Genomic DNA, 19,107 nt, shown 5'->3' with positions numbered 1-19,107 from the left:
GACACTCGGGTGAGGATATACCTACCTGACGCGTAGGAAAGTGTGGGTCAAAGGTCAAGGTCTTCAACCCTCTGGGAGGACATACCTACCTGACGAGTGGGAAGGAGAGGGTCAAAGGACAAGGTCTTCGACACTCCTGCATGGACATACCTACCTGACGCATGGGAAAGAGTGGGTCAAAGGCTTCGACACTCCGGTGAGGACATACCTACCTGACGCGTGGGAAAGAGGTGGTCAAAGGTCAAGGTCTTCGACACTCCGGGTAGGACATACCTACCTGACACATGGGAAAGAGAGGGTCATAGGTCAAGGTCTTCGACACTCTGGCAAGGACATAACTACCGGACGCATGGGAAAGAGTAGGTCAAAGGGTTCGACACTCCGGCGAGGACATACCTACCTGACGCGTGGGAAAGAGGTGGTCAAAGGTCAAGGTCTTCGACACTCCGGCGAGGACATACCTACCTGATGCGTGGGAAAGAGGGGGTCAAAGATCAAGGTCTTTAACACTCTGGAGAGGACATACCTACCTGATGTGTGGCAAAGAGTGGGTCAAAGGTCAAGGTCGTCGACACTCCGGCGAGGACATACCTACCTGACGCTTGGGAAAGAGGCGGTAAAATTTCAAGGTCTTCAACATTCCGGCATGAACATACCTACCTGAAGCATTGGCGAGAGGGGGGTCAAAGGTCAAGATCTGCAATACTCCGGCGAGGACATACCTACCGGATGCATGGGAAGGAGGGGGTCAAAGGTCAAGGTGTTCAACACTTCGGCGAGTACATACCTACCTGATGCCTTGGAAAGAGGGGGTCAAAGGTCAAAGTCTTCGACACTCCGACAAGGACATACCTACCTGACGCGTGGGAAAGAGTGGGTCAAAGGTCAAAGTCTTCGACACTCGAGTGAGCATATACCTACCTGACGCTTGGGAAAGTGTGGGTCAAAGGTCAAGGTTTACAACCCTCTGGGGGGACATACCTACCTGACGCGTAGGAAAGGTCAAGGTCCTCGACACTCCTGCAAGGACATAGCTACCTGACGCATGGAAAAGAGTTGGTCAAAGGCTTCGCCACTCTGGCGAGGACATACCAACCTGATGCGTGGGAAAGAAGGGGTCAAAGGTTAAGGTCTTCGACACTTCGGCGAATACATACCTACCTGAAGCGTGGGAAAGAGAGGGTCAAAGGTCAAGGTGTTCGACACTCCTGCAAGGACATACCTACCTGACGCATGGGAAAGAGTGGGTCAAAGTCTTCAACACTCCGGGGAGGACATACCTACCTGACGCGTGGGAAAGAGGGGGTCACAGGTCAAGGTCTTCAACACTCTGGAGAGGACATATCTACCTGACGCTTTGGAAAGGGGCCGTAAAATGTCAAGGTCTTCGACACTCCGGCGAGGACATACCTACTTGACGCATGGGAAAGAGGGACGGTCAAAGTTCAAGGTGTTCAACACTCAGGCGAGGACATACCTACCTGACACCTGGGAAAGAGGGGGTCAAAGATCAAGGTCTTCAACACTCCGGCAGAGACATAGCTACCTAACGCGTGGGAAAGAGGGGGTCAAAGCTCAAGGTCTTCAAAACTCCAGCAATGACATAGCTACCTAACCCGTGGAAACAAAGGGGTCAAAGGTCAAGGTCTTCAACATTCCGTCGAGGGCATACCGACATGACGCGTGGGAAAGAGGGGTCAAAGGTCAAGGTTTTCAACACTCCGGCGAGGACATACCTACCTGAAGCGTGGGAAAGAGGGGGTCAAAGGTCAAGGTCTTTGACACTCAGGCTGAGGACATACCTACCTGACGCATCGGAAAGAGTGGGTCAAAGGTCGAGGTCTTTGACACTCCAGTGAGGAAATACCTACCTGACACGTGGGAAAGAGTGGGTCAAAGGTCAAAGTCTTCGACACTGCGCTGAGGACATACCTACCTCACGCGTGGGACAGAGGGGGTCATAGGTCATGGTCTTCGGCTTTCCGGCGAGGACATACCTCCCTGACGCGTGGGAAAGAGGGTGTCAAAGGTTAAGGTCTTCAACACTTCGGAGAGGACATACCTATTTGAATCGTGGGAAAGAGGGTCAAGGTCTTCGACACTCCGGCGAGGATATACCTACCTGACGAGTGAGAAAGAGGGGGTCAAAGGTCAAGGTGTTCGACACTCCGGCGAGGACATACCTACCTGACGCATGGGAAAGAGCGGGTGAAGGTCTTCAAAGCTCCGGAGAGGACATATCTACCTGGTGCGTGGGAAAGAGGGGGTAAAAGGTCAAGGTCTTAAACACTACGGAGAGACATACCTACCTGATGCATGGGAATGAGGGGTCAAAGGTCAAAGTCTTTAACACTCTGGAGAGGACATACCTACCTGACGCTTGGGAAAGAGGCGGTAAAATTTCAAGGTCTTCAACACTCCGGCATGAACATACCTACCTGAAGCATGGGCAAGAGGGGGGTCAAAGGTCAAGATCTGCAAAACTCCGGCGAGGACATACCTACCGGATGCATGGGAATGAGGGGGTCAAAGGTCAAGGTGTTCAACACTTCGGCGAGTACATACCTACCTGATGCCTTGGAAAGAGGGGGTCAAAGTCTTCGTCACTACGACAAGGACATACCTACCTGACGCGTGGGAAAGAGTGGGTCAAAGGTCAAAGTCTTCGACACTCGGGTGAGCATATACCTACCTGACGCTTGGGAAAGTGTGGGTCAAAGGTCAAGGATTACAACCCTCTGGGGGGACATACCTACCTGACGCGTAGGAAAGAGAGGGTCAAAGGTCAAGGTCTTCGACACTCCTGCAAGGACATAGCTACCTGACGCATGGAAAAGAGTTGGTCAAAGGCTTCGACACTCTGGCGAGGACATACCAACCTGATGCGTTGGAAAGAAGGGGTCAAAGGTTAAGGTCTTTGACACTTCGGCGAATACATACCTACCTGAAGCGTGGGAAAGAGAGGATCAAAGGTCATGGTGTTCGACACTCCTGCAAGGACATACCTACCTGACGCATGGGAACGAGTGGGTCAAAGTCTTCAACACTCCGGGGAGGACATACCTACCTGACGCATGGGAAAGAGTTGGTCAAAGGCTTCGACACTCTGGCGAGGACATACCAACCTGATGCGTGGGAAAGAAGGGGTCAAAGGTTAAGGTCTTTGACACTTCGGCGAATACATACCTACCTGAAGCGTGGGAAAGAGAGGGTCAAAGGTCATGGTGTTCGACACTCCTGCAAGGACATACCTACCTGACGCATGGGAAAGAGAGGGACAAAGATCAAGGTCTTCGACACTCCGGCGAGGACATACCTACCTGACGCGTGGGAAAGAGGGGGTCAAAGGTCAAGGTCTTCAACACTCTGGAGAGGACATATCTACCTGACGCTTTGGAAAGGGGCAGTAAAATGTCAAGGTCTTCGACACTCCGGCGAGGACATACCTACTTGACGCATGGGAAAGAGGGGGTCAAAGTTCAAGGTGTTCAACACTCAGGCGAGGACATACCTACCTGACACCTGGCAAAGAGGGGGTCAAAGATCAAGGTCTTCAACACTCCGGCAGAGACATAGCTACCTAACGCGTGGGAAAGCGGGGGTCAAAGGTCAAGGTCTTCAAAACTCCAGCAATGACATAGCTACCTAACGCGTGAAAAAGAGGGGGTCAAAGGTCAAGGTCTTCAACATTCTTGCGAGGACATACCTACCTGATGCGTGGGAAAGAGGGGGTCAAAGGTCAAGGTCTTCCACACTCCTGCGAGGACATACCTACATGACGCGTGGGAAAGAGGGGTCAAAGGTCAAGGTTTTCAACACTCCGGCGAGGACATACCTACCTGAAGCGTGGGAAAGAGGGGGTCAAAGGTCAAGGTCTTTGACACTCAGGCCGAGGACATACCTACCTGACGCGTGGGAAAGAGTGGGATAAAGGTCAAGGTCTTTGACACTCCAGTGAGGACATACCTACCTGACGCATGGGAAAGAGCGGGTCAAGGTCTTCAAAGCTCCGGAGAGGACATATCTACCTGACGCGTGGGAAAGAGGGGGTAAAAGGTCAAGGTCTTAAACACTACGGAGAGACATACCTACCTGATGCATGGGAATGAGGGGGTCAAGGTCTCGAACACTCCGGCAAGGACATACCTTCCTGATGTGTGGGAAAGAGTGGGTCAAAGGTCAAGATCTTCAACATTCCAGCAAGGAAATACCTACCGGAAATTGTTGGAAAAAGTGGGTCAAAGGTCAAGGTCTTCAACACTCCTGCGAGGACATACCTACCTGACGCGTGGGAAAGAGTGGATCAAAGGTCAAGGTCTTTGAAAGTCCGGCGAGGACATACCTACCTGACGAGTGGGAAAGAGTGCGTCAAAGGCTTGACACTCTGGCGAAGGCATACCTACCTGACGCGTGGGAAAGAGCGAGTCAAAGGTTAAGGTCTTCGACACTCTGGCGAGGACATACCTACCTAACGCATGGGAAAGAGCGGGTCATGGTCTTCATCACTCCGGAGAGCATATACCTACCTGACGCGTGGGAAAGAGAGGGTCAAAGGTCAAGGTCGTCGACACTCCTGCTAGGACATACCTACCTGACGAGTGGGAAAGAGGGGGTCAAAGGTCAAGGTCTTCGACACTCTGGCGAGGACATACCTACCTGACGTGTGGGAAAGAGCGGGTCAAGGTCTTCAATGCTCCGGAGGGGCATATCTACCTGACGCGTGGGAAAGAGGGGGTAAAAGGTCAAGGTCTTAAACACTACGGAGAGGACATACCTACCTGACGCGTGGGAAAGAGAGGACAAAGATCATGGTCTTTAACACTCCGGCGAGGGCATACCTACCTGACGCGTGGGAAAGAGGGGGTCAAAGGTCAGGGTCTTCAACACTCCGGTGAGGACATACTTACCGGAAAGTGTTGGAAAAAGTGGGTCAAAGGACAAGGTCGTCGACACTCCGGCTAGGACATACCTACCTGTTGCAAGGGAAAGAGGTGGTCAAAGGTCAAGGTCTTCGACACTCCGGCAAGGATATATATACGTGTCGCGTGGGAAAGAGGGGGTCAAAGGTCAAGGTCTTCAACACTCCAGTGAGAACATACCTACCTGACGAGTGAGAAAGAGGGGGTCAAAGGTCAAGGTGTTCGACACTCTGGCGAGGACATACCTACCTGACGTGTGGGAAAGAGAGAGTCAAAGGTCAAGGCCTTCAACACTCCGGAAAGGACATACTTACCTGACGCGTAGGAAAGAGGGGGTCAAAGGTCAAGGTCTTGAACACTCCGGCGAGGACATACCTACCTGATGCATGGGAAAGAGAGGTCAAGGTCTTCAACACTCAGACGGGGACATACCTACCCGACGAGAAGGAAAGAGGGGGTCAAAGGTCAAGGTCTTAAACACTCCGGCGAGGACATACCTACCTGATGTGTGGGAAAGAGTGGGTCAAAGGTCAAGGTCTTCAACACTCCTGCAAGGACATACCTACCTGAAATTGTTGGAAAAAGTGAGTCAAAGGTCAAGATCTTCGAGACTCCTGCGAGGACATACCTACCTGACGTGTGGGAAAGAGTGGGTCAAAGGTCAAGGTCTTTGAAAGTCCGGCAAGGACACACCTACCTGATGCGTGGGAAAGAGTGGGTCAAAAGATTCGACACTCTGGTGAAGACATACCTACCTGACGCGTGGGAAAGAGCGGGTCATGGTCTTCAACACTCCGGAGAGCATATACCTACCTGAAGTGTGGGAAAGAGGGGGTCAAAGGTCAAGGTCTTCAACACTCCGGCAAGGAAATACCTACCGGAAATTGTTGGAAAAAGTGGGTCAAAGGTCAAGGTCTTCAACACTCCTGCGAGGACATACCTACCTGACGCGTGGGAAAGAGAGGACAAAGGTCATGGTCTTTAACACTCCAGCGAGGGCATACCTACCTGACGCGTGGGAAAGAGGTGGTCAAAGGTCAGGGTCTTCAACACTCCGGTGAGGACATACTTACCGGAAAGTGTTGGAAATAGTCGGTCAAAGGTCAAGGTCGACACTCCGGCCTGGACATACCTACCTGTTGCAAGGGAAAGAGGTGGTCAATGGTCAAGGTCTTCGACACTCCGGCAAGGATATACATACGTGACGTGTGGGAAAGAGGGGGTCAAAGGTCAAGGTCTTCAACACTCCGGTGAGGACATACCTACCTGACGAGTGAGAAAGAGGGAGTCAAAGGTCAAGGTGTTCAACATTCCGGCGAGGACATACCTACCTGAAGCGTAGGAAAGAGAGGGTCAAAGGTCAAGGCCTTCAAGACTCCGGCCGGACATACCTACCTGACGCGTAGGAAAGAGGGGGTCAAAGGTCAAGGTCTTGAATACTCCGGCGAGGACATACCTACCTGATGCATGGGAAAGAGGGGTCAAAGGTCAAGGTCTTCAACACTTCGGCGAGGACATACCTACCTGACGCGTAGGAAAGAGGGGGTCAAAGGACAAGGTCTTAAACACTCCGGCAAGGACATACCTACCTGAAATTGTTGAAAAAAGTGGGTGAAAGGTCAAGGTCTTCGAGACTCCTGCGAGAACAAACCTACCTGACGTGTGGAAAAGAGTGGGTCAAAGGTCAAGGTCTTCGAAAGTCCTGCGAGGACATACCTACCTGATGCGTGGGAAAGAGTGGGTCAAAAGATTCAACACTCTGGCAAAGACATACCTACATGACGTGTGGGAAAGAGGGGGTCAAATGTCAAGGTCTTCAACACTCCTTCGAGGAAATACCTACCTGACCGTGGGAAAGAGAGGACAAAGGTCATGGTCTTTAACACTCCGGCGAGGGCATACCTACCTGACGCGTGGGAAAGAGGGGTCAAAGGTCAGGGTCTTCAACACTCCGGTGAGGACATACTTACCGGAAAGTGTTGGAAAAAGTTGGTTAAAGGTCATGGTCATCGACACTCCGGCTAGGACATACCTACCTGTTGCAAGGGAAAGAGGTGGTCAAAGGTCAAGGTCTTCGACAGTCCGGCAAGAATATACATACGTGACGCGTGGGAAAGAGGGGGTCAAAGGTCAAGGTCTTCAACACTCCGGTGACGACATACTTACCTGACGAGTGAGAAAGATGGGGTCAAACGTCAAGGTGTTCGATACTCCGGCAAGGATTTAACTACCTGACGCGTGGGAAAGAGAGGGTCAAAGGTCAAGGCCTTCAACACTCCGGCAAGGACATACCTACCTGACGCGTAGGAAAGAGGAGGTCAAAGGTCAAGGTCATGAACAATCCGGCGAGGACATACCTACCTGATGCATGGGAAAGAGGGTTCAAAGGTCAAGGTCTTCAACACTCCGGCGAGGACATACCTACCTGACGCGTAGGAAAGAGGGGGTCAAAGGTCAAGGTCTTGAACATTCCGGCGAGGACATACCTACCTGATGTGTGGCAAAGAGTGGGTCAAAGGTCAAGGTCGTCGACACTCCGGCTAGGGCATACCTACCTGTTGCAAGGGAAAGAGGTGGTCAAAGGTCAAGGTCTTTCACACTCCGGCAAGGATATACATACGTGACGTGTGGGAAAGAGGGAGTCAAAGGTCAAGGTCTTCAACACTCCGGTGAGTACATACCTACCTGACGAGTGAGAAAGAGGGAGTCAAAGGTCAAGGTGTTCAACACTCCGGCGAGGACATACCTACCTGACGCGTAGGAAAGAGAGGGTCAAAGGTCAAGGCCTTCAAGACTCCGGCAGGACATACTTACCTGACGCGTAGGAAAGAGGGGGTCAAAGGTCAAGGTCGTGAATACTCTGGCGAGGACATACCAACCTGACGCATAGGAAAGTGTGTGTCAAAGGCCAAGGTCTTCGAATGTCCGGCGAGGACATACCTACCTGACGCTTGGGAGTTAGCGAGTCAAAGGTCAAGGTCTTCAGCACTCCGGAGAGGACATATCTACCTGACGCATGGGAAGGAGGGGGTAAAAGGTCAAGGTCTTCTATACTCCTGAGAGGACATACCTACCTGTAGCGTGGGAAAGAGTGGGTCAAAGGTCAAGGTCTTTAACACTCCGGCGAGGATAGACATACCTGACGCGTGGGAAAGAGGGGGCCAAAGGTCAAGGTCTGCAACACTCCGGCGAGGACATACCTACTTGACTTGTTGGAAAGAGTGGGTATAAGGTGAAGGTCATGAGTGACTAATGAAATAGAGGCATGGGTGACCTTGTGGCAAACAACGAAGATGACATACTTGCCATGAGCAAAGAGGTCAAGAAAATACTGGGTTCCCTATCTAATAAGGTTGAAGAAATCAAGGCACTCTGGCAAAATTTAAAGATTCGTAAAACGGATCACGGTGAGATAATGTGCTGATCCGGAATGTTTCGGAACAGAGGAATGTGATGACATCATCCTGTACCATAAGTCTCTTTTCCAAATTGTACTCAAAGAGGGCCCACCACATAAGATTCCCTTAATCCAGGCACATCGAGTAAGAGCACCACGGGAAGCACCTGCTGTCTGCCCCAGCAGCATTATACTTAAGCGGGGGTCCTCCCACCTAAAGGACATTGTTAATGTGAGAAGTAAATACATTAGATCTGCTCATTTTTCGAGAATATACTCTTGACCTTTTCTAGGATGTTTCACATGTGGCCATGAACAAATGACGCATGCTATCCTTAGTAACTCCTGTGTTTCACAGCCGAGTGAGTCATATCCATGCAGTTCTCCTGAGTGGGAACGGGAGGGTCGAAGAGTGGGGGAGGGTCAGGGGAGTATGGACAGAAATTGATGTTGGAAGTGTTTTGTATTCACTTTGACTGATGGTCCATACTGTTTTATCCTAATCTATAAAAACAAAGAGAAAAAAGAAAGCTGGAGGCAGAAATCCCAATGCTACTGTGTGATGGAGGGGACGTGCCAACAGCCTTGCCAAACTCACAAGGGGAGTCTATGACAGTGGAATTGCGCTACTGGATAGCTAGGAATAATATTCTGCATTGCAATGAGCCATTCCTAAAAGTAGATATTTATTTATTTATTTATTTATTTGTTTGAATTTATATGGCGCACAGCTACCCAACAAAGGGTTTCCCGGCGCAAAAGATCCCAGTGTCAATGCGGTTACAGGAATTAGATGTTGAATAGCCATGTTTTTAGGGCTTTCCTGAATTTGATGTAACTTGGTTCAGACCGCAATGTGTGTGGCATTGAATTCCAAAGTGTGGGTCCTAGAAAAGAAAAGGACTTGCCACCCATGCGTGACAGCTTGATCTTTGGGATTTCAAAATAATTTGCCGTAGAGGACCGAAGAGATCTGGAGGGACGGTAGGGGCGCATCAGGCTTTGTAGGTATTTTGGGGCGGTATTGGTGGAAATCCTGTGCATGAAACATAGGGATTTGAATTTGACCCGATTTTCAATTTTTAACCAGTGTAGTTTCCTAATGTATTTGGTAGTAGGAGTGGTGATGGGGATTTTCCAGAGTAGTCTGGCTGCTGCGTTCTGTACTGACTGCAACCTGCGGACAGTAGCTTTATTTTCTCCCAGGTACAGAGCATTGCCATAGTCTAATCTGGATGTGATTAGGGCGTTAACAACTGTTTTCTTGGTGTTTTCAGGTAACATCCAGCAGATCTTTTTGAGCCATTTCAATATGGCGAAGCAGGTAGATGAAGTTTTTACTGCTTGCTGGTGTAGACTGAGTGAGTCGTCAATAATGACTCCCAGGTTGCGGGCATGTGTGACAGGGGTTGGGGGGGTACCCATTTCAGATGGCCAGTGTTGGGGTCCCCAAAGATCTTTGTTTTTACCCAGCACGATTAACTCGGTTTTCTCGCCGTTAAGTTTTAGGAAGTTTTTCTGCATCCAACCAGCGATTTTACTAAGTCCGAGTTGTAGGGAGGATGAATTGTCAACATCTGCTGCTGATAGAGAAAAAAGCAGCTGAGAGTCATCAGCGTAAGAAAACATTAGAAGCCCAGTGTCTTCCACAATCTTGGACAGGGGACTCATATAAACATTAAAAAGCAACGGGCTAAGAATGGAGCCCTGAGGTACTCCGTGTTTAAATGTCCTTGTATCAGAACAGGCAGTTTGCGAAAATACCTGAAACGTTCGATTTTCTAATAGTGATCTGATCCAATTAAGGGCTGCCCCGCGGATGCCTAGGGAGTGGAGAGTCTGGGCGAGGACCGCATGCGACACGGTGTCGAATGCCGCACTGAGGTCGAGTAGCACAAGTGCTACTGTTTCGCCCTTATCCACCATGCGACGGATGTTTTCGATCACCCCTAGCAATGTAGACTCAGTGGAAAAACCTGCACGAAATCCCGACTGGTGAGATGGTAACAGATCATGAATAGTGATGAAATCTGTGAGGCAACGATGAACATGCTTTTCTAATAACTTAGCAAAGGTAGGTAGCAATGATATTGGGCGGAAATTAGCTGGCAGGTTGGGGTCTGCGCCAGCTTTCTTTAAGAGTGGATGAATCATCGCATGCTTCCATTCACTGGGTACGGTTTGTTCAAGTAACGACGTATTAAGGAGATCAGTAATTGTGGTTAGGACATTACTGCTGAGTTGTTTTAAGATTGAACATGGCAGTGGGTCTCTAGGAGAGCCCGATTTGATGGTTTTTAGCAGCCCTTGAACCATGTCAGGATTCAGCAGGGGCCAACTATCTAGTGTGGCAAAAGATGTATCAGCCAAGGAAGGACAGTCAGTAATACCTAAGGTATTACCTGACGTATGCGATGAACAAATGGGGTTCGCTTCAAGAGTGGAGTCGTGTTTATTGGCAGCGTCGTCGATGTCTTGGTGGATTTTATCAACTTTATGAATAAAAAAGTTGGCTAACAGGTCACACTGCGTTTTGTTTAGCTCAGGTGGAGGTTGGGATGTATTGGATCCCGCCAGCTCTTTAACTAGTTTGAAAAGTGTTTTAGAGTGGTCTAAAGCATTTGTGATTTTTGTGCAGATGAACTCTGCTTTGACTTTGTTACACTGTTTTTGGTAAGCTGTTAGCTGAATTTTATATTTTTCCTTATCTGCAGGTAAGTAGAACCTCCTCCATTGACGTTCGAGATTCTTACATTTAGTTTTTTCCTTTTGTAAAATATCATCGAACCATGGTGCAGGAGAGCGATGGGTGTTTTGTTTTAACTTAGTTTTAGGCAGAATGGAATCAATGGCTGAAAGAAGCCAGTTTTGTACTGTAGATGAGAGCTGTTGAACAGTAGTCTTAGTGCAAGGGCGCTGTTTTTCCAATAGGGCATTAAGACTGTCAATATCAAGTTGTTTCCATTTCCTTATGAGCTGAATGGGTAAAGGTGTGTTGTCGTTGTTCAATAGGTCGACCTGAAGACTAAATTTAATCAGGAAGTGATCGGACCAAGGCAAGGGCTGGGCACACTGCGTTTCAATGTTGTTGAGGTTGGAAAAGATGGGATCCAACAGATGCCCTGCACGGTGTGTAGGACCGGAGTTCTTTAAAGTTAAATTAATAGCTGCTAAGTCATTTATTAGAACTTTGGCCAAGGAGCAATTATCATCCTCTAAGTGCAGGTTTATATCACCTAGAATAGTAAAGTTGGCAGTTCTCATGGCCAGTGGACCGATGAGTTCAGACATATTTGTGAGCCATTTGGATGCTGCCGCCTCGGGAGGACGATATACAAGGATTCCGGATAGAGTGAAATTAGGGGCTAATGTAAGTTTAAAAAGCGCCGCTTCAGAACCACCGCATAAGAGCGGCTTAAAATCGCAGTGAAATGATTTTTTAAAAATTACAGCAATTCCTCCACCAGGTTTCTTATCCCTGTCTAGTCTGGTAATGGCATAGGAATCAGGAAGTGCCATGACTATATCAGGTCCCGAGCTATCTTTGAGCCATGTTTCTGTAACAAACAGTGCATCCGGTGTTTCATCTAAGAGCAAATTAAAAATTTCTGTTTTATGTTTTGGTAAGGAGCGACAGTTGAGACTAATAAAGGAAAATATTTTTGATTTTGACTGAGTTTTGATGGAATCATTCTGCGTAGATTTGGTCCCTGCTGGGTCAATATGTAGGTGGCATGTTTGACAGGAATCCCTTTCCCCCCCTAAGTGTAACAGTCTGCAGGAAGATTTATTAGCCGGTTGTAGTGCCTTCAAATGGGCTGACGTATATTTAATATGTGGGCTACTAAGGGGTTTATCGCAACTTTAGCTATAGGAGATACCTGTGCTGGGTCAGGGTCCGAGCTAGATGATGATGCCATCGCCCTGAAGCACGTCCAAGGCGCGGACGGGCGCAGACGGGCTGACTCTGGCGTGACTCCGGCGCTGAGAAGGCGCGTCCACAAACGCGACCGCTAGCGCGGAAAACAACCGTTTCCTTAAGTAGAGAACACTGGAGCGCTCTCACCGCTCTCGCCCCCTCACTCAATATGGCCGCCGTACAATATGTTGATACTGCACCTCGATCTCCAGCCCTAAAATCAGTGATTCTGGGAAATAGGGGCTACCCAACAGTTTTGTATGGACCCAAGACAATGGCAGAACTAAAGTGTCATACCAAGTCCATGATTCGATCATGGAAGGAGACCACTACATATGTGTATGGGAGAAGGAAATAGTGAATCAAACCCTGATATGGGACAGTGTGGCACAGGCTGAAGTGCAGAAAACACAGAGATCTGAGGGATGGGACTAGACATGTATCCGAAAATTGGGAGCTTGTGCCAAAATGGGAGGCTGATACACCAGGGTTGTCCTTTGGGAGGACTGCCAGATGGCTGAGATGGAGGTCTTTTTCTAGTTCCAGCCATACCATACTATCTCGACTCACATAGTGGGGGGAGCATAGGTTGCAAAGGTGCCCCCGCTGAAAAACCACCCTGCTGTCAGAACCCCTTACCAAGAAACCATGTCACTTACTTATAGATGCTCAACAATTACTGAAATGCCGTAGAGAAGCTAAAGAGGGCGGTGGGAGTAGGTTCTTATTACCCTCGAGAAATAGTGATCTGGGCTAGCTTTTGCCTGGTCCAGCCGCTCTTTCTACATACATCCTACTAAACAAAATATAGGCTGTGTAAGATGGGGGAAAATAGGGTCAGATCTCTGTGCCAGAGGATGCAGCTGATTGGGAACCTTTCTTCACGCACAATGGGGCTGCCAAAGGCTAACTGGCTACTGAATGCTGCATGGGCGTGCCAGAGCGATGTCACTGGATCTCAGGCAAAATAGTCTCCCAGGCTAGAGGTACTCAACATTTGGAGAGCTTGAACACACCCCACACACACAGAACCCTCCCCACCATGGGGGTGACAACAGCAAAAAGGAATGTGGGCAAGAAATAAGGATCTGATATGACTCAAAATTTGACCTCTGGGTAAACAGACATGGATGGGTGCATGTTGGTGGAACAGCAGGTCTATGAGTGGAGAAAACATATGGGAGCAATGAAGAATGCACTGGGGACAATAGTGGCCTGGCCCTTGTGTGAGGCAAAAAAGGAAACCACTGGCAGGATAGTGGAGAATGGAAATGACAATTTGGAGCTGCCAGAGCAAAAAGGTTTGGTTTGCTAATCTTGCTGGGTGCTTGAGGTGCTCCTTCCCTCAAGAAGCTTGAGGACATGCACAAGCGAGGCCTATCCATGTGCAGGGGATGAGGAGAGGCCTATCCATGTGCGGGGGATGAGGAGAGGGCTCTTCCACAGATTTAGGTAGCGCACTCTGATGGACTGATGGAGCGGGAGTAGAGCTGGGGTGTTTTGATGGAGATGTTTTGCACTGTTTTTGTAGTTTTCTTGTGTCTTATAAAAAGGATGCCTTGCAGTACCTGGCAGATTGGAATGGATTTAGTTACAGGAGGTCCCTGTCACTCTTCTTTCTGTTGCTTTGGCTCTCACTCCCCATTATGGGGTCTTGTTGGTTGTGTTCATGATTAAAGTTAATGCTTTTTCCATTTCAACCAGTAACTCTTGATGGAGGTGGGTGGGGCTTGGGGTGATCCAATCTCACGCTCCTCTGAAGATGTTGGATCACAGCTTTCAACGTGATCAGTGTATGAATGTGATTGTTTCTTTAAATATATAACAAATGTTTTTTTCAATTTATCATTGTGTGGCTAGTGTCCTTGACTTTCTGTCTGTTGCGTGTTGCCATTGTATTTGCAGATTTGTTTGCCAAAGGCAATAGATTCTTTGTTGAGGTGGGCGGTGAATCTACCACTACAAGCGCAGGCTTTTTCACAGGGTTTGATTGTTTTTTTTTGTCTCGTGCTGTAGGCAATATTGGACAGTGAGTCATCGCAGCACTTGTGAACTTTGGTCTGCAGAGGGTTATGTTGGGTGAACCGTAGCTTGGTATCTCTATCCGGTTTGTTGCTGTTGCAAATTGTGTCACACCAATATCTCTCAAATCTTGCCTTTGCGTAAGATGGTAGTGGTCTCAGAGAGACTTCAAATTCCCTCGTTTGCTCTGATTTTGTCAATTTTTTCAATCAGCACAATGCTTCAGTTTTACCAATTTAGAGTCAATTTTTGGTGTTGAATTTGGCTGTCTGATTGGAATATTGATGGAACATTCCCAATGTGTTAAGCATTGGGGGCAGGGACATGCCCATGGCTCTGGTTCGTCTTATCTTGCGGCCAAATTATTAAGGAGTCTAGATTTTGCAGAATGTTCTGCCCTTAATGCGGAGGTTACTTGCCTTTCAAACAATTAGATGTCCTCTGGAAGAACTTTAGAGAACTATAATGACAGGAGAAAGGTAAATACTGTAAGTTAACTTTAGTTAGTCACATTAACAAGAGCAAATTCAACAATTAACAACAGTAAATACAACAGCGGCCCTGATTTAACTGAATACGTTTCTCATGGTCGCTCACAATAATTCAGGCTCTCAGCCAAAGAAGAACACTGGTCCAGTTATGGACCCTGCAATGTGCCGGCCTTTGACTGGCCAATTGTAGCTGCTTCCATCTGAGATATTATATGCCGGAGGAGGCTACTTTTCCCAGGAATGCAAATGCAGTCTCATTCTTTGTGTAGGGCAGGAGCCAGTGTAGGACAGGAATGGTCATGTCGGTTTCATATCAGTCTGTCACATACGATCTTACATTCTTTTCAAGTTAACCTTGTGTATGACAATGAACGTTTAAACAGAAGAGCTGCTTGTGTATCCACTGAGGGCCAGGTGTACAAACCTTTTGTGAGGTCGCAAACTTCCCCAATCACAGAATACGATTGCGTCCTCCAAATAACAATTTTTAATGTACAAAGGCCCAATTTGAAATTTAGTAATCTATCACTGAATTGCAAATTGGGTTTGCGACTTGGTATTAGTAAGGGGCGTGTTAGTGCGTCCATTCCTAATATCGCAGTGGTATGGTGAATGTTTTGCAACCAACGTAAGGTTGCAAAACATCAACATTTTTCCACCTACTTCAAGTTGGTGGTAACCCATTTAACAGTAGTAATAAGCTTTATTCGATAAAATTTATCATAAAAGTATATACATCCAAAATTCATATATATAAAACATATATGCAATGTAATAGATAAGACCGACTATACATCATATATTTACAATTAAAATTAGGTAAAAAAGTTCCATAAAAAAACGTAGAAAACAATATTCAAGGCAAGTACATCAAGTAACGTGCAAGGCCTGCAGGGCAGCTATTTCTCGCTAAGAGCTTTGTTCTTGTTAGCCATGCGCAACCCAACAATTTAGCCACACCACAGACCAGAGTAAGGGAGGAGGTGTCAGTCTTTAAGATGCGCAATGCCACCCAGTAGTTCTTGGAGCCAAGCATTTTACAGATTGGTTTGAGCCACTTGGCTCTAGCCATCCTGTACCCCGGGCACGCAAAGAAGAAATGGGCAATGGACTCATTTGGGGCTGCACAGCCTGGGCAGGGAACAGATGGAGATTTATGCCGGTTCCAGGTTGCTGTCACCTCGTTTAGCGGGAGAGTCCCTAATATAATTTTCAGATAAAGTGCCCTATCTCTGGGTGTTTGAATAAAATCAAGAAAGGATTCTAATTTGCAAATGGGTTTATGCTCAAGGAACATCTCAGTGAGTTTCCCCATTTTGTGATTGCGCATCTCTTCTTCCTGTACCCATTGCCAGTAGGCACTTTTTAGGTCCTGCTTGGATGGTGGAGTCTGACTAGCCCAAGCCGCCCCAAACCCAATATCAATTCAAAGCTGTCTGAGGTTGGGGATCCATTTGATCCTATTTCCTATGTCAGCTATTATCAATTCGCTAAGATCAGCAGCATAATTGGACAGCTCAGGGGTCCTTCTTTTGCGTGCCCAAAAGAGTAGGGGGCGCAGACGTATAGGGCCGAGGGTAGCACTTTACCATCATAGACCACAATGGCGGGGGCAACTGGCCTGTTTACAGACAGATGCTGCTCTCTTATGATAGCCCCGGGCACCCGTTTATGGCTAAGGAGCATCTTGGCCATGTGGGAGCTCCATTTCATCCCTTCTACGTCCCAGATTCCCAGATAGTCAAAAGACTCAATGGTGTCAAGTGGAACGTCATTAAGGGTCATGCCGTTTCTGAAGCGTTTCGGTGGGTTGATTATCATTAACATTGTTTTGCTTGTATTTATTGTCAACCCCCGAGAGTCACAAAAAAGGCTAAACCTGTTTAAAAGTTTCTGAAGGCCGCCCGGTGTTTTGGAAATAAGGAGGGTGGGGGTTTTCTCCCGGGCCAGAATTGGAGCGTCAGCTGGTACCTCTCAAAGATGATCTACCACCCCGTTCATAAATAAAGAGAACAGGGCCGGGGCCAGGACGCAACCCTGGCGCAACCCCCTGTTCACCACGACCCTCTCCGTCAGCTGCCCCTGAGAGCCCCACCTTATTCTGGCAAAGTTATCCTCATGGAGACGTTTGATAAAATTGAGAATCTGAGGGAGATACCCAGTTCATGCAGGACCTGCCAAAGCTTGGCGCGTGGCACGAGATCGAATGCGGTCTTCAGATCTATGAACGCCAAATACAAACTACCTTTCCCAATCACCACTGCTTTCCAGTGGATCATGAAAAATCTGAAGACCTGGTCTATCGTGCCCACCTTCTGTCTAAAGCCTGCTCGATAGTGCGAGAGGATATTCCCATCCTCCATCCAGGAACTCAGCCTCATAAGGAGGACCCTGCCAACCACCTTCTGAATCGCATCGATTAAACTAATCGGCCTGTAGTTGGCAGGGTCTTCCCTATTTCCCCTTTTGTAAATTGGTACAACCTCCGCACCTTTCCATGACTCAGGGACACCAGACCCTCTATCTACCAAATTCATTAGCAGTAAAATAAAATGAGCCCAAGGCTTCGGGTCATCGAGAAGCAAATCACCTCCGGCAGCCTTACCCGGAGAGATGCAGCTTATTGCTAGGTCCACCTCATATAGATCAAAACAGTCAGGTAGCAAGGAGGCATCAGGGATAGTTGTGTGAATCTCAGTCTGGGAGCACAGGGGGCCTTCGTCTCCCGAATAAAGGTTTGTGGTAAATAAATAATTAAATACCGGTACTATTTTTGAATATATTAACAATAACAGATAGCTCAATAAATAAGAGGCAGGATCCGATGTGTCCGAGTTGAACAGGCTTTATTCAGGCAAAAGGGAAGGGACTGGATCGGGACAGCCTGAAATAAAATAGAGAGGCAGCTGCACCATTTCATTAACAGTGCAGTGTATATATAGTAAGACATTTCAATTACATTACATACAGTAGGCGTAACTAGTGACAAGCGTAAGATAAGAACACATGGACGTGAAAGAAGGCGTGCACAGGGCGTGCACGTAGACATGTGATGAGAACGTCACAGAAGTGTCATGAATGGGACGGAAACATGGAGGGGGCTACCTGAGCAGCTGGGACCTTTAACCTAGTGGTGCGCGCAAACGGGCAATGACGTGTTACCGGGGAGAACTGGGGGCTATGACTTCTACACTAGAAGAGGAGACTAAAGTCTGCGGTGTCAGGACGACATGTACCTATAGCATATCTGGTATCTGGTGTTTGGAGTACATGTTGATAGAATCTAAAAGTTATCAGGGCAAAGACTACTTGACACTAAGGCTGGTGCATGCATATATTCTACATGTATTGCGTGTGCTATGAATCTTCATGAATATTAATAAAGTATTTCTCTTTCATGGAGACAGAAAGACTAGACTATAGCTGAAACTGTTTATGCGGTTCAGTAGCTTAGGAATGTGAAGAAGGAAAGCTGGACTGATAACTAGAAGCAAAACATATTCTTGGCAGACAGGCAGGCAGAGCCAGGCCGGGCACCGCGCTGCTTGGCAGGAAGTAAGTGAAGGGTCAGGGATGCAGGTGGGGGCTGCATCGCTCCTCGGAGTGGGTTCAGGAGACTGGAGCTTGAATCTGGTGTCCGGGCCCTTTGAGGCCTAGAAACGGGGACAATGCGGTGAATTAACGTGCACACTGTAAAACGTGGCAACATCGGCCTAATACTCGTTGCTTTCACGAGAACTGGAAACTGGCATACTAGAGTTGGACACAACTGTAATTGCGTCTTTAATCGATCATAGGGGGATATATGCATATCGATCATGCACATATAACATAGGATGGGGAACACGTAGGCACATATAACAAGGCAAAATTCACTTTTCCACATTCCCTCCTTGTGCCCTACGTTTCCATCAGGAAACATCAATATTCATGATACCATCTATCTGTTCATATAGCATCATTTGCTCGTCTCGAATTGTCTTGGAACGGGTCTTAGGACTAGGAATACAAGAGGTAGCACACAAGCCGCAAATCGCAGGGCCACATTGTAAACAGAGGCAGCAACTGAATATGATCATTACTGCTATACCTAGGAATGACAATACTTTCCATCCCCAGGCAGATATTATACTCCAGAGCCAACCGGACCATGTCCAGGTGCCTGGATTCTGGTGTAACTGATGGGCAATTTTATGAAGTCTGGTTATAGCTGAATAAACAGACGCCGCGTTATTAGGAATGAAAATGCAGCAACTAGATCCGATGACTCTACAAGCTCCTCCTCTATCGGCCAGTATGACGTCAAGAACGAGACGATTTTGGAGCACGACAAATCGCATAGCAGATTGCTCTTCAGTT

At 47.9% G+C, this 19,107-nt stretch overlaps 1 protein-coding gene across 1 annotated transcript in view; it reads right to left on the bottom strand.

The window, feature by feature from the left end:
- The window catches only part of LOC144768052 (uncharacterized), a 657,281-nt gene that overhangs the window by 505,988 nt on the left and 132,186 nt on the right, over positions 1 to 19,107 (bottom strand). The window lies entirely within an intron of this gene.

This window comes from Lissotriton helveticus, chromosome 1_1 (assembly GCF_964261635.1).
Source record: "Lissotriton helveticus chromosome 1_1, aLisHel1.1, whole genome shotgun sequence".
In the NCBI taxonomy this organism is placed as follows: domain Eukaryota; kingdom Metazoa; phylum Chordata; class Amphibia; order Caudata; family Salamandridae; genus Lissotriton; species Lissotriton helveticus.
The sequence above is the reverse complement of the archived record's forward strand: the minus strand, read 5'-3'. Positions and strand labels throughout refer to the sequence as shown.